Source organism: Melanerpes formicivorus, unplaced genomic scaffold (assembly GCF_026170545.1).
Source record: "Melanerpes formicivorus ecotype bairdi unplaced genomic scaffold, bMelFor1.0.p_v2 SCAF_43, whole genome shotgun sequence".
Taxonomy (NCBI): Eukaryota; Metazoa; Chordata; class Aves; order Piciformes; family Picidae; genus Melanerpes; species Melanerpes formicivorus.
Window position 1 is genome coordinate 2,059,298 of NW_027142395.1, and position 13,225 is coordinate 2,072,522.

A 13,225-nucleotide genomic window follows, 5' to 3' on the forward strand; every position below is an offset into this window, starting at 1 on the left:
CAGTCAGTGGCAGCTTGTTTTCATCCATTACCAGGTCTGATTATGCCTGCAAGGCATCCATGGCTGGGTGATGAAGGTATGGGGTCAAGGCTGGGCTAAAGTCACCAGAATTTGTATTTGACATCTCCATATTTTTCCAATGTGAAACAAGTCCAAATGTTTGTGACAATTTTTTAGCTGATACACATTAAGAAAATGCTGACCCCTGTTCCTCATGAAACAGCTGCCCATACTCAGAGGGCCAACAAGGGCAGCAGTTTCCACCTGTGGCCAGAGGACTGTCAGTGCCCCTGCCCCACTAGCCCCACTACTGTTCCAGCTCCAGGCTGGTTGGGTGCCTGTGACAGCCCAAGCACAGGTCTGATATACCACAGCCCCATCTGCTACACAGTCTGGGTTCAACCTCAGTACCACGACCACTGAGCAGGCAAGGGGATGCTGCAGAAAATGAACTGTGACCAAATAAATCAGGGCAATTATGATACACAGAGACACAACTGGAATAATTAATGTCAAACAGATAATCTCCTTGCTGACATCTCCAAACAATGAAGGCTTGAATGTGTTGCCTCAGTAAAGTTCTTTAAATGAGGTTTGTATGCAATAATGCAGTGAAAATTTCTGGAAGAAATAGAACTATAGGCACTCGTTCTGCAGACAGCTTCCCAAACCCAAACTCCTGCATTCAGGTGCTGTCTCCCTGAAGCTGATGTAAAATCAAGGCTGCTGTTCGTTTTAAAAGCACAGACAAGAACATCTCTTCAAAGTGATGTTTTGTAACTGCATTTGTTAACCATCTAGACAGCTCTTCTCAGATCATGGAGAAACACTTCGGTTTGAGGACTGGCAGATAAATGCTCTTACATTTAAAAGGGAGAAAGCTGTAATTGCATTATATCTGTAGGATGAATGGGACCGATGGTTCATGAGAAGGTGGGCTTGCAGGGCTTCCATTCATCTCTTATAAATAGGGGTTAACAGGATTTACAGATTGACAATGAAAGCACTCACCCACTTGATAATGTTGCAGCTTTTCAGCAATTCTTCGGTCTTGGCTCTTGGGGAAAGGACAAAGCCAATCGACCTCCATCTGAATAAGCGTGTTAAGTAGAGTTTATCTAGACCAAGTGGTTCCTTCGTCATGGCCCCAGGGATTTACAGCACAGCACAGCCAGGCAATGGTTTCAAGACAAGCAGAAAGATCTATGGAGGAAACATATGAAGCAGTCAAACAAAACTACCCCATCTGTCACAGGAGCCTATCTTTCCTGTGATCTGCAGCAGATTGTGCTGTTCTTTCCTGTGGGACCTCAGAAATAATTATCCAAACCAGAGAACTGGCATGTCAGCACCACCCTGGAGAAGGGTTTCAGTTTGTTAACTACTGCTAGGTAAAAGCAGTTAGAAAAGACTCGAGGGGCTACAAAGCAGGAATCAGAGGAATGGTTAACATACCTCTTAACTCCTTTCCTCGGGACGCATCCACCGTTCCTTTTCCCGTGCACAGAGTAGGAACAACACTAGAACTGCAATATATATACTTCAATACATAAATCACAGAATGTTAGAGGAATCAAGTCCAGCCTGCCTGCCGGTTGCAGCCACTGTTTTAAGGGCAGCTGCTGGGCACAGGCAGAGTGCATGAACTTAACCTGGCCACTTCTGTGAAAGACAACAAAAAGCATTTTTATAAATATATTAATGCTAAAAGAGGGCAAGAAGAACCTCCACTCTTTATTGGACTTGGAGGGGAACACTGTAACTAAAGATGAAGAAAAGGCTGAGATTCTAAATACTTTCTTTGCCTCCATTTTCAACAGTCATGCAGGAGGACTTCACGACAACTGGTCTCCTGAACTGGTAGATGGGGTCAGGGAGCAGTAGAGTCCCCCTGAAATCCATGAGGAAGTTATTAGGGACTTGTTGAGCTACTTGGATACAAGCAAGTCCATGGGAGCGGATAGGATCCATCCTAGGGTGCCGAGAGAGCTGGCAGATGAGCTGCCAAGCCTCTCTCCACCATTGACCACCAGTCCTGGCTCACCAGAGAGGTCCCAGGTGACTGGAAACTGGCCAATATGATGCCCATCCACAAGAAGGGTCGGACGGAGGAACCTGGAAACTCCAGGCCTCTCAGCCTGACCTCAGTGCCAGGAAAGATTATGGAGCAGATCATCTTGGGGGCAATCACAGTGCACCTGCAGGATGGCCAAGGGATAAGAACTAGCCAACGTGAATTCAGGAAGGGCAGGTCTCCTGATCTCCTTCTATGCCCAGGTGAATGCCATGCTGCAGAATCCACCTCCTTGACATGCTGGCACCTGTTATCAGGAAAAGATTTTAGCTTATATATGTGGTTGTGTTTTACTGTTTAAAGGTTTGATAACAAAGAATATATAAACAGCCACTCAGTCACTCCTGCTCTCTTGCTCTCTCTCTCGGGTTAGGGACTTAGGTAGGAACAGCTTCAGTTAGGGCTGCTAGGGACTTCTGCTTTTGTTAATTAGCTACTTCTTCTGGCTAGGGTTTTGGTCTAGGGATGCTGTGAGGGATATGCTTGGGACTTCTGTTAGCTGCTTTGTCTGTTAAGGGCTTCCAGGACTTCTGCAAGTGGAACTCAGACTCTGTAATGCTGAGGATTCTACAACACAGCAATAAAGAAGTTCAGGGGAGAAGTTCTGAGATTCTCTGCTCTGCATTTCTGGAATCTAATTGCTGTACATGCCTCAGAATACAGAATTAACCAGGTTGGAAAAGACCTTTGAGATGATCAAGTCCAACCTATCACCCAACACCATCTAATCAACTAAACCATGGCACCAAGTGCCTCACCCATGCTCTTTTTAAACACCTCCAGGGATGGTGACTCCAGCACCTCTCTGGGCAGCACATTCCAAAGGCCAATCTCTCTTTCTGGGAAGAACTTCTTCCAGCCTAAACCTCCCCTGGCACAGCTTGAGACTGTGTCCTCTTGTTCTGGTGCTGGTTGCCTGGGAGAAGAGACCAACCCCCACCCGGCTACAACCTCCCTTCAGGCAGTTGTAGATGGCAATGAGGTCTCCTCTGAGCCTCCTCTTCTCCAGGCTAAGCAACCCCAGCTCCCTCAGCCTCTCCTCACAGGGCTGTGCTCCAAACCCCTCCCGAGCTTTGTTGCCCTTCTCTGGACACCTTCCAGCAAGTCAACATCTTTCCTAAACTGCGGGGCCCAGAACACAAGCAGATAAGTGATTCCATGTTTAATAACTGAGATTAAGATTCCCTCTGCCTGTAACCTCCTGCTCTGCATCATATGTGGCTGGCAATTTGTCACAAGACAAATTCCAAATTCAGCCACCTTCCAGGACTGCTACTGATCTTTCTATAGTCACCAACAAACCTCTCTTTGCAGTCCCAACAACTAAATCAGATCTGATGAGCTGTAGAATGACTTCTTAAGCAGAGCAGGTGCATGGTTCAATTATGGAACAAATATACTCAGTAACAATATAGGAAAAAGAAATCTCTCTCTTTATCACTCAGCTTCTGTCCAGGTGGACAACTATTGTCTGTGTTTTCCCACAACTTGTTTATCCAGTGTAATCTGTTCAGGCTTACCAGAAAACTGTGAATTCAAGGCACACATCCACTATAGCACACACAGCCTGCCTCCACAGTAGCTTGCTCCACACACTATTCAGTGCTGGATGGTGGATTCACACACGTCTGATCCTGCATGATTGGGCCTCAGGTTATGCTGAGTAGGCACGTTTCACACATACAGTCACAGACCTTCCAAAGCATCAGGTAACTCACTTAGCACCTGAGCCACATTCCCAGCTTAGGCAAGGAAGATTCAACATTTCTTGGACATTTGCACTTGCAAATTCAAATAGACATTAGTACAGACAAGGGTAGCACCAGAGACTGTTTTCAGACCTACTGCTTGAGATACCTTAAAACAGCTATTTCTTCACTTTCTGTGTGCCTCAGCACATAACAATATCAGATGGAAGTGCCCAACTTCTGCCTTTGGCCAGCTGGTTTCCAGAGAGCTAGTGCTTCGCAGCTGAGCATCTCCCAAAGCACCAGCAGTTAGCCTCCAGCATTACTGACATGGACAGACAGGGTGGAGAGTCATGTTGGCACTGTAGCAACAGATCCCTAGGTCCCACCATTTAGACAATGTCTTGTGAGTGTTTTAACTCGAAGGTGATCTTCATTCTATTTCAATGATTCAGCAGCAGACTGAAGGACAGCTTCAGCTCCCAAGCCTGTGCAAACACCTGCCAGTGGTCAAGCAGAGAGGATTTTGTTGTAAGAAAGAAGTTTCACTTTCACATCTGCCCTAGCTCTCATTAGGAGCCAGAGCCTTTGATGTACAGGCTGAGGCATCACGTCACAAGCAGTCTCAAATGTGCCTATTTATGGTGGCATGTTTAAGGTGCTATGACTCAGGTGCCTGAACAGGGGTCTCTAATAATACCTTCCAACTACATGTAATATGTAAATATACTATGTGGGCAGGACATGCATGAAATAAGAAGGCATTTATTATCATTAAAGAAACGTTAAAAATATTTATTCAAACTTTATTGACAGCATAGCAATAGCCACTGGGAACAGAAGTGGAAAAACCCCTTTTACCCATCTTTATTACTGGTCACTTGGCAACACAAAGTGAGTTCCACTCTTATGCCTCAGTTTCTTTACTTTTACAGCCACACCAGGCAATACTGAGCTGTTCAATAAACCAGTTTGAGTTGTTTAGCCTGCAGAAGAGGAGGATCAGGGGAGACCTTATTGCTCTCTACAACTCCCTGAAGGGAGGTTGTAGCCAGGTGGGAGTTGGTCTCTTCTCCCAAGCAACCAGCACCAGAATAAGAGGACACAGTCTCAAGCTGTGCCAGGGAAAGTTTAGGCTGGAGGTGAGGAGAAAGTTCTTCCCAGAGAGAGTTGTTAGCCATTGGAATGTGCTGCCCAGGGAGGTGTTGGAGTCACCATCCCTGGAGGTGTTCAAGAGGGCATTGGACATGTTGCTTGAAGCCATAGTTTAGTAGTCATGAGGTGTTGGGTGACAGGTTGGACGTGATGATCTTTGAGCTCTTTTCCAACCTCATTGATTCTATGATTCTGTGTAGAAAGGGATTTACAAAGCCTGGTGTGATTTATCACAACGCAGTACAAGAATATTTAAACCACAGCTGGAGTTCTTGGTTGGTGTTTACAGCAAATTAATCTACAAGGAAGAATGCTGGAGCAACTGCACCAAGATGCAGAGCTCTGAGGTCTGCACAAACTGGGCAAGCAGCAGGGGTGGGAGGGCTCCCCAGGCCTGCACACGCCTTCAGGAGAAGCTGCGGGGTGACGCCAGCAGCTCGGGCAGCGGCCCACGTGCAGCATGCACATTCGTTCGCTGTGCTTGGGGCTGAGCTCACTGCACAGGTCCACCACTGGCCAAGCTGTGGCTCCCCAGGGACAGCTCACTCCTCTGCTCCTGACTCCAGCTTGGGACTGTGCAAATGAAGGATGTCTCTAGGCAAACTCCAGGAGAACTATCTGAAAGAGCCACAACACAGCTGCCTGACCAGAAGGGGACTGCCCAATAATAGGGCAGAGGATATCCAGAAATATTTTAGAGCCACCTCTTTTAAGAGAGGTTTGATCCTAAGGAATGTTTCTGGACAGTGACTCATGGTGCCCAGTGCACAGCTGGAGCTGGACTGCACATACAATTACAGCTATTAAAGTCAGCCAGCTATAAACAACTGCTGCTTCAAAGTGGGATCTCAGAAACCACAATTATTTCCTGTTCAAACTGTAGAAGAAAAATGTGGCATTTTCTGGTACCAGCACACAGCTGTACATGTTCAACTGAAAGGGAAATAACATTTTCCAATACATTCAGTTTTTTATATTAAAAGCCTGGTCAGTGCAACAAGATCCACCAACTATGAAAGATATCCCTTAGAGATGCAACTTGCCATCCCTCCCTGTCAGGGCAGGCCTTGGACCAGTTGATGTAGTCATATGAAGTAACATTTAGCAAACTCTAGCCTCATCTGTCCCCTCCTTTCTAACTTACAGAAGGAACAGAACTCACCATTAGAATTACAATGTTCTGAAGAACAAAATAAATCTGTAAAAGTTGGGCACAGCAAAGAATCAGAAGAAAATAACTGTTGAAGTAAACTGTTGAAGTAAACTGTTGAAGCAGAGAACACTTTTGGCAGCAACTGAGTCTTCAGAGTTCCATGATGTAAAGACAGGCAACGTGAAGCAAACAGCCTTGTACTCAGCTCATTTCCAGACATGCATCTGAAGAAATCCTTGGAAGGGGCTGGCATGAAATCTTCATGGCAGGTTGACCACTCAGAGAATAGAATAGAATGAACCAGGTTGGAAGAGACCTTCAAGATCATCGTGTCCAACCAATCATCCAACACCATCTAATCAACTAAAGAGGCTTTCCAGTAAGCACCCCACAGGGAAAAAAAGCTGTGCTGTAACTACCCTAGTGATTCAATGAAACCATCAATCTAGAGGAGATGTCAAATAAGAGGATTGATGTGAAGGAACAAGAGCATCCAGCATCTTTGGGTGAAGTTGTGGTGCTCCTTGTCCAGTTGGTAACTGCCCCAGCACCTTGGGTTTTAGCAGTTTTAAATAGTCAAAGTGAAGTGAGGCAGGAAGGAGTAGTCCAAACTAACAGTTGTAGATGTATTATGCTCTCAGCCTCTTCTGGTAGCAAAATGATCTCCTGAAGGACTCACTACTGCTACTACTAGCTTAAAAACCTGCCTAGATACAACAGCTCCTGAGCTGCGCCTTTTTCATCCCATTGAAATTGCCCAGAATGTGATTTTGCCTGGCTGGACTCACATACCTGACAGGTAAAGAGGGCTTGAAGCTTTGAGAAAGGCTGTTCCAAGGTGCCCACAGGGAAGGCTTCCCCAGAGACTTTGATGAATCACAGAATGTTAGGGCCTGGAAGGGACCTCAAAATATTATCTAGTCCAAACTCACTGCCAGAGCAGGATTGCCTAGAGTAGGTCACACAGGAACATATCCAGGCAGGTTTTGATTTTTTTCCAGAGAAGAATACTCCACAACCTCCCTGGGCAGCCTGCGACTGGTAAAAAAGTGACTTTGCTGGAGCAATACATACTGCACTCATTCAGCATTCCTTGGCTTCCCTCAAGGTATTTCAAAGAAGCTGGAATTCATGGGGATTTCATTATCTGAGAATCTAGAAAACAGCTGTTGCCAGCATTCAGCTCATGTAGCCACGGTAATAGGCAACCTTACAACAGCACCACTTACCACAGAATCATAGAATCAATAAGGTTGGGAAAGAGCTCAAAGATCATCAAGTCCAACCTGTCACCCAACACCTCATGACTACTAAACCATGGCACCAAGTGCCATGTCCAATCCCCTCTTGAAAACCTCCAGGGATGGTGACTCCACCAGCTCCCTGGGCAGCACATTCCAATGTCAAATTACTCTTTCTGGGAAGAACTTTCTCCTCACCTCCAGCCTAAACTTCCCCTGGCACAGCTTGAGACTGTGTCCTCCTGTTCTGGTGCTGGTTGCCTGGGAGAAGAGACCAACTCCCACCTGGCTACAGCCTCCCTTCAGGTAGTTGTAGAGAGCAATAAGGTCTCCCCTGAGCCTCCTCTTCTGCAGGCTAAGCAACCCCAGCTCCCTCAGCCTCTCCTCACAGGGCTGTGCTTGAGGCCTCTCCCCCAGCCTCGTTGCCCTTCTCTGAACACATTCAAGAGTCTCAATGTCCTTCTCTGCTTATCTCCACACTTACTAGGTATTTTCTCTTCAACTTCAAATCATTCAGCAGAGCTCTAAGATTATCTTCTAGTTTAACCACCTAGATACCTCTTTAAGGTATCTAATCTGGAGATTAATATGATTTTAATCTGATTAATACATTATTTTCAGGCCTCCCTGTCTTCAGGAGACTTCAAAATCTGAAAACAATGCAGATGGCCTTCAAAATTATTTTCAAAACCTTCAAACCTGAAAAACATGATTGGGGCTTTCAGTACTTTGAGGTAACCAAGGTTAGATCAGTCTGACTTCCTTCATTATCACAAACACAATTCAATGTAAAGAATAAGAGGACACAGTCTCAAGCTGTGCCAGGGGAGGTTTAGGCTGGAGGTGAGGAGAAAGTTCTTCCCAGAGAGAGTTGTTAGCCATTGGAATGTGCCGCCCAGGGAGGTGGTGGAGGTGTTCAAAAGGGATTGGATGTGGCACTTGAAGCCATGGTTTAGTAGGCAAGATGTGTTGGTGACAGGTTGGACTTGACGATCTTTGAGGTCTTTTCCAACCTTATCTCTAGCTCTGATAACAGAAAGATTGGCTGATTGCTTTGATTTTTTTCATTGCTTTTTACAACACAAGACACTACAGTACTCTAAGTAGTTTCAGTGTGTCTTGTCACAGATTAAACTTTTCAGGGACATTACTGTTTCACATAATAAATGGGATTTGTGAATAGAAGATTCCATTCCAAGATGAGCAGTCCCATTAATAAATAGGAACATGGATATGTCCAGTTTGCAGTGTAAAGCTCTCAATGTCACAGCTCCCAACTTATTACTGTAAAAACAATTTCTAAAGGTTTTCTCTGTGTTACCCATTTAATATTTGCAGGCAAAGTAAATGCTACAAAAAGCTTAATTAAATACATGTAAAAGGAAAGGGGGGGGGGGGGGAACCAAAATAACCATCAACAAACAAACATGAGGAAAAAACAAAACCTCAACAAAACCAACCAGCATCATTCCCAGAACAGTAACTCTAATCTATTAAAAGCCAATCATCCTATGAAAGAAAAGACTGAATTATGTTGTCTCAATGGCAGCTTTAAAACAACCCAAAACTTGGTGTTTAAAGATGTCTATATTTTTTAGTAATAATTATTCACACAAAGCACAGAGACACATAGGACCTCATTCGGGTGACAAAACACATAGGTGAATTGCTGTGCTTCATGTTTGCATGACCTGTTTTAATCATCTCTGTGAGGCTGAAAAGTCTTTCTGTTGCATGAGTGATTGCTGGGATCATGGTCAAAACTCTTTAGGGTATATGTCCTGAGGGAGAAATTTCTACAATGAACAATTACCTGCAGCATCTCTCACGGCTGGTTTCTCATGTTGGAAGACAGCAGGCTCAAACTCTAGCCACTGTATGAACAGAACAGAACAGAACAGAATAGAATAGACCAGACCAGACCAGACCAGGTTGGAAAAGACCTTCAAGATCATTGAGTCCAAGCTATCACCCAACACCATCTAATCAACTAAACCATGACACCAAGCACCCCATCCAGTCTCTTAAACACCTCCAGTGATGGCGACTCCACCACCTCCATGGGCAGCACATTCCAATGGCCAATCTCCCTTTCTGGGAAGAACTTCTTCCTAACATCCAGCCTACACCTCCCCTGACACAGCTTGAGACTGTGTCCTCTTGTTCTGGTGCTGCTTGCTTGGGAGAAGACACCAACCCCCACCTGGCTACAACCTCCCTTCAGGGAGTTGTAGACAGCAAGAAGGTCTCCCCTGAGCCTCCTCTTCTCCAGGCTAAGCAACCCCAGCTCCCTCAGCCTCTCCTCACAGGGCTGTGCTCCAAACCCCTCCCCAGCTTTGTTGCCCTTCTCTGGACACCTTCCAGCAACTCAACATCTTTCCTAAACTGAGGGACCCAGAACTGGACATAGGACTCAAGGTGTGTCCTAACCAGTGCTGAGTACAGGGCACAATGACCTTCCTGCTCCTGCTGGGCACACTACTCCTGATACAGGCTAGGATGCTATTGGCCTTCTTGGCCACCTGGGCACACTGCTGGCTCATGTTTAGCCATCTGTCAACCAGTACCCCCAGGTCCCTTTCTGCCTGGCTGTTCTCCAGCCACTCTGACCCCAGCCTGTAGCACTGCATGGGGTTGTTGTGGCCAATGTGTGAAGTTGAGGTCTTTGCAGTGACAAGCCAGCTCCAGGATGACCATGTTGTATCATCATGAAAATATATACCTGCAGATGACCTGGGAGCCCCAGGGAACGCAGGCATGCAATAGCAGCTGATTTGCTTAGGACAAAGAGCAAACTGAGTCAGCCCATAACAAGGTAATATGACAGGGGATGAGTACACAGGCACCAAACAGTACCACATGTGGCTTCAGCTCGAGTGATTAAGGGATAATGGAGGCTCAATCTTTCCTCCACAAATGCACAAGGAAGCTTTTATTTGGATGAATGACCTAATGCTAACAGGGAACAAAGCAAAGCTGTGTTCTTGAAGGACTGTGGCCTCACAGAGACGGTCACAGATAGCAAATCCATGCTGTAGGACATTTTGAGGAAGTAAGTGAGTCTGCATCATCTGTGGCCACTTTCTTCATGCCACAGCTTCCATGCAAATAACATGGAAACAGCTTCAAAAGCTGAAATAATTTGACAAGCTGCCTGGTTCTAGTGCTAAGGATGTGGGATGTATCCCAGAAGATAACCCATGAACAATTAGGCTGAAGGTTAGGAAGAAGTTCTACACAGAGAGAGTGATTGCCTATTGGAACGGGCTGCCTGGGGAGGTGGTGGAGTCACCGTCACTGAAGGTGTTCAGGAGGAGACTGGATGGGGTGCTTGGTGCCATGGTTTAGTTGATTAGATGGTGTTGGATGATAGGTTGGACACGATGATATTGAAGGTCTCTTCCAACCTGGTCTGGTCTGGTCTATTCCATTCTAATTCACATTGACACACAGATAGGCAGTGCTGTGCAACCCAGTCCACTGCTTCTGAGTCTAGTTATACAGGTTCCCCAAATAAAACAAAACACCACCTCAAAGCTTTCCCTGAAGTCTGTCTTGTAAACTCATACCAATTTTTGATCTCAACAGCAGCATTAAATCACTGTAGATTGAACCAATTAAACCAGGACAATGCATGCAACTAAAAACTGCAGCTTCAAATTCTGTATTTGTAGATCTAAAAGCTATCCTGAGAAAAATTGTTGGCTAGATGCCAGTTCAGGTCTGGTTCACACCTACAGAATGTTACATAGTCCCATCATTTCCCCCCACGTTCCAATACCCCATCACACACAGACTGAGCACACCATCTGACTTTCACCTCAAGTATGCTGACCGACAATAACCACACAGTAACTTCTGGCAGGGAATAGCTGGAGATATATATATATATGTGTATATATATATATATATATATATGTGTATATATATATATAATAAAATCATTTCAGCTGGAACAGACCTTTAAGATAGTCAGGTCCAACCATTATCTAACTCTACCAAGTTATACACACAAGCACATTAAGTAAGTCACAGAATGAAGATGCACCTTGGCAGAGTTTTTCTGCACTTGAAAGCATTTTAGAAAGTTTTAAACACCTTTTGCATATCGAATATAATAGAATTCACCAGGTTGGAAAAGACCTTTGACATCATTGAGTCCAACCTATCACCAAACACCATCTAATCAACTAAACCATGGCACCAAGCACTCCATCCAGTCTCTTCCTAAACATCTCCAGTGATGGTGACCGCACCACCTCCCTGGGCAGCACATTCCAATGGCCAATCTCTCTTGCTATGAAGAACTTCTTTATAGCATCCAGCCTGAACCTCCTCTGGTGAAGCTTGAGACTGTGTCCTCTTGTTCTGGTGCTGGTTGCCTGGGAGAAGAGACCAACCCCCTCCTGGCTATAACCTCCCTTCAGGGAGTTGTAGACAGCAAGAAGGTCTCCCCTGAGCCTCTTCTCCAGGCTTAGCAACTCCAGCTCCCTCAGCCTCTCCTCACAGGGCTGTGCTCCAAACCCCTCCCCAGCTTTGTTGCCCTTCTCTGGACACCTTCCAGCAAGTCAACATCTTTCCTAAACTGAGGGGCCCCAAACTGGACACAGGACTCAAGGTGTGGCCTAACCAGTGCTGAGTACAGGGCACAATGACTTCCCTGTTCCTGCTGGCCACACTATTTCTGATACAGGCCAGGATGCCATTGGCCTTCTTGGCCACCTGGGCACACTGCTGCCTCATGTTCAGCCTACTATATTTACTGATCAGTTCAAAAAGCTTAATTTAAGACATTTGCCTGAAGTTCCCTAGCCTTTCCCTTATCCTCTCAGAGATTGGTTTGGCACAGAAATGCAACCTCTCAAGGAAGACTTCGGTAAGCTTCAAATTTTTCAGAAAACTAATAAAAATGTCTTCATCTTTCAAGGCTCACATTTACTACATCCCACTGGAAATGTATCAAAGTACTCCTGCAACCACTTACGCAAGGCACAGTTGTGTGCGCTTTGCTTACCTTGTGTCTGGAGCAGATGTAGCATATACGGTTCCTCTCTCATCACATTAAATGCATTTCTAGCACAGGTCACAGAAGTGCCATTTTTCCAGGTGCAACATCCATTGCCACAAATTCTTTACTTGGTAGACAACCATACTGCCCCCTGCACCTGAGCAAATTACATGATGGAGGACTCTGCATTTCTCAGGAAAGCAGTGAGCAGGGCACCCTTCTGCTGAAACTACACCATTCCTGGAAGCCCTCTGTGACAGGTTAGGATGGGCCTTTAAGAAAGGATAGCTGCAGAATTCTCTAGCTGAACACTTGGGTATAAAAAGGAAAACACAAGGAAGATAATTCTAACTGAATTTCATTAGTAGAGGAGTGGGATGTAGTTCTATGATCTTACATTCTGTCTCAGATGGTCTTTTGTTTCTTGGCCAGAATGCATGCATGATGACCCTGGACTGAAACTGGTAAGATAAGCTGCTAGCTTTCTTAACGACTGCTTTGAGCTCACCTGGAATTCTCCTAGCATTCTTTTTCTACTCTTCTCTTTTTGTCTAATTAACTAGAGAAAAAGGGAAGGGGGAGAGAGGCTGGGGGGAACCTGAGGTGGGATCCTCCTGCGAGGATGATTTCTGTGCTTGTGTTCTCTCCTGTAAATTCTTGTATGATATTGTCAATACTGTATATTTGGTATATATTCATTGCATTTCATTATTGCTTGTAAAATTCAGCTTCATTCGCTTCTCTGAGTGTAGCTGTGCTTTATGTTAGTGGGTGGATTAAACCATCTAACCACTACACCCTCACATCGGCATGCTCCTCAGTAAGGATGCAATTGCAGTTCCAGGTAGCTGTGTTCCTCATCCAGTCCATCAGAGTTGTCCAAAGGCTTTAGTGGGTGGTACTTAA

General features: G+C 45.4%; 1 protein-coding gene across 1 annotated transcript in view; it reads right to left on the reverse strand.

Annotated features, from left to right (window-relative positions):
* Window positions 1–1,184: 1,184 nt before the first annotated feature.
* Window positions 1,185–13,225, reverse strand: part of SOCS5 (suppressor of cytokine signaling 5) — a 55,958-nt gene continuing 43,917 nt past the window's right edge. The window contains exon 4 of the transcript XR_010989811.1: window positions 1,185–1,203. The gene's annotated coding sequence lies outside the window, so the exon portion shown is untranslated. The remainder of the gene's footprint in view (window positions 1,204–13,225) is intronic.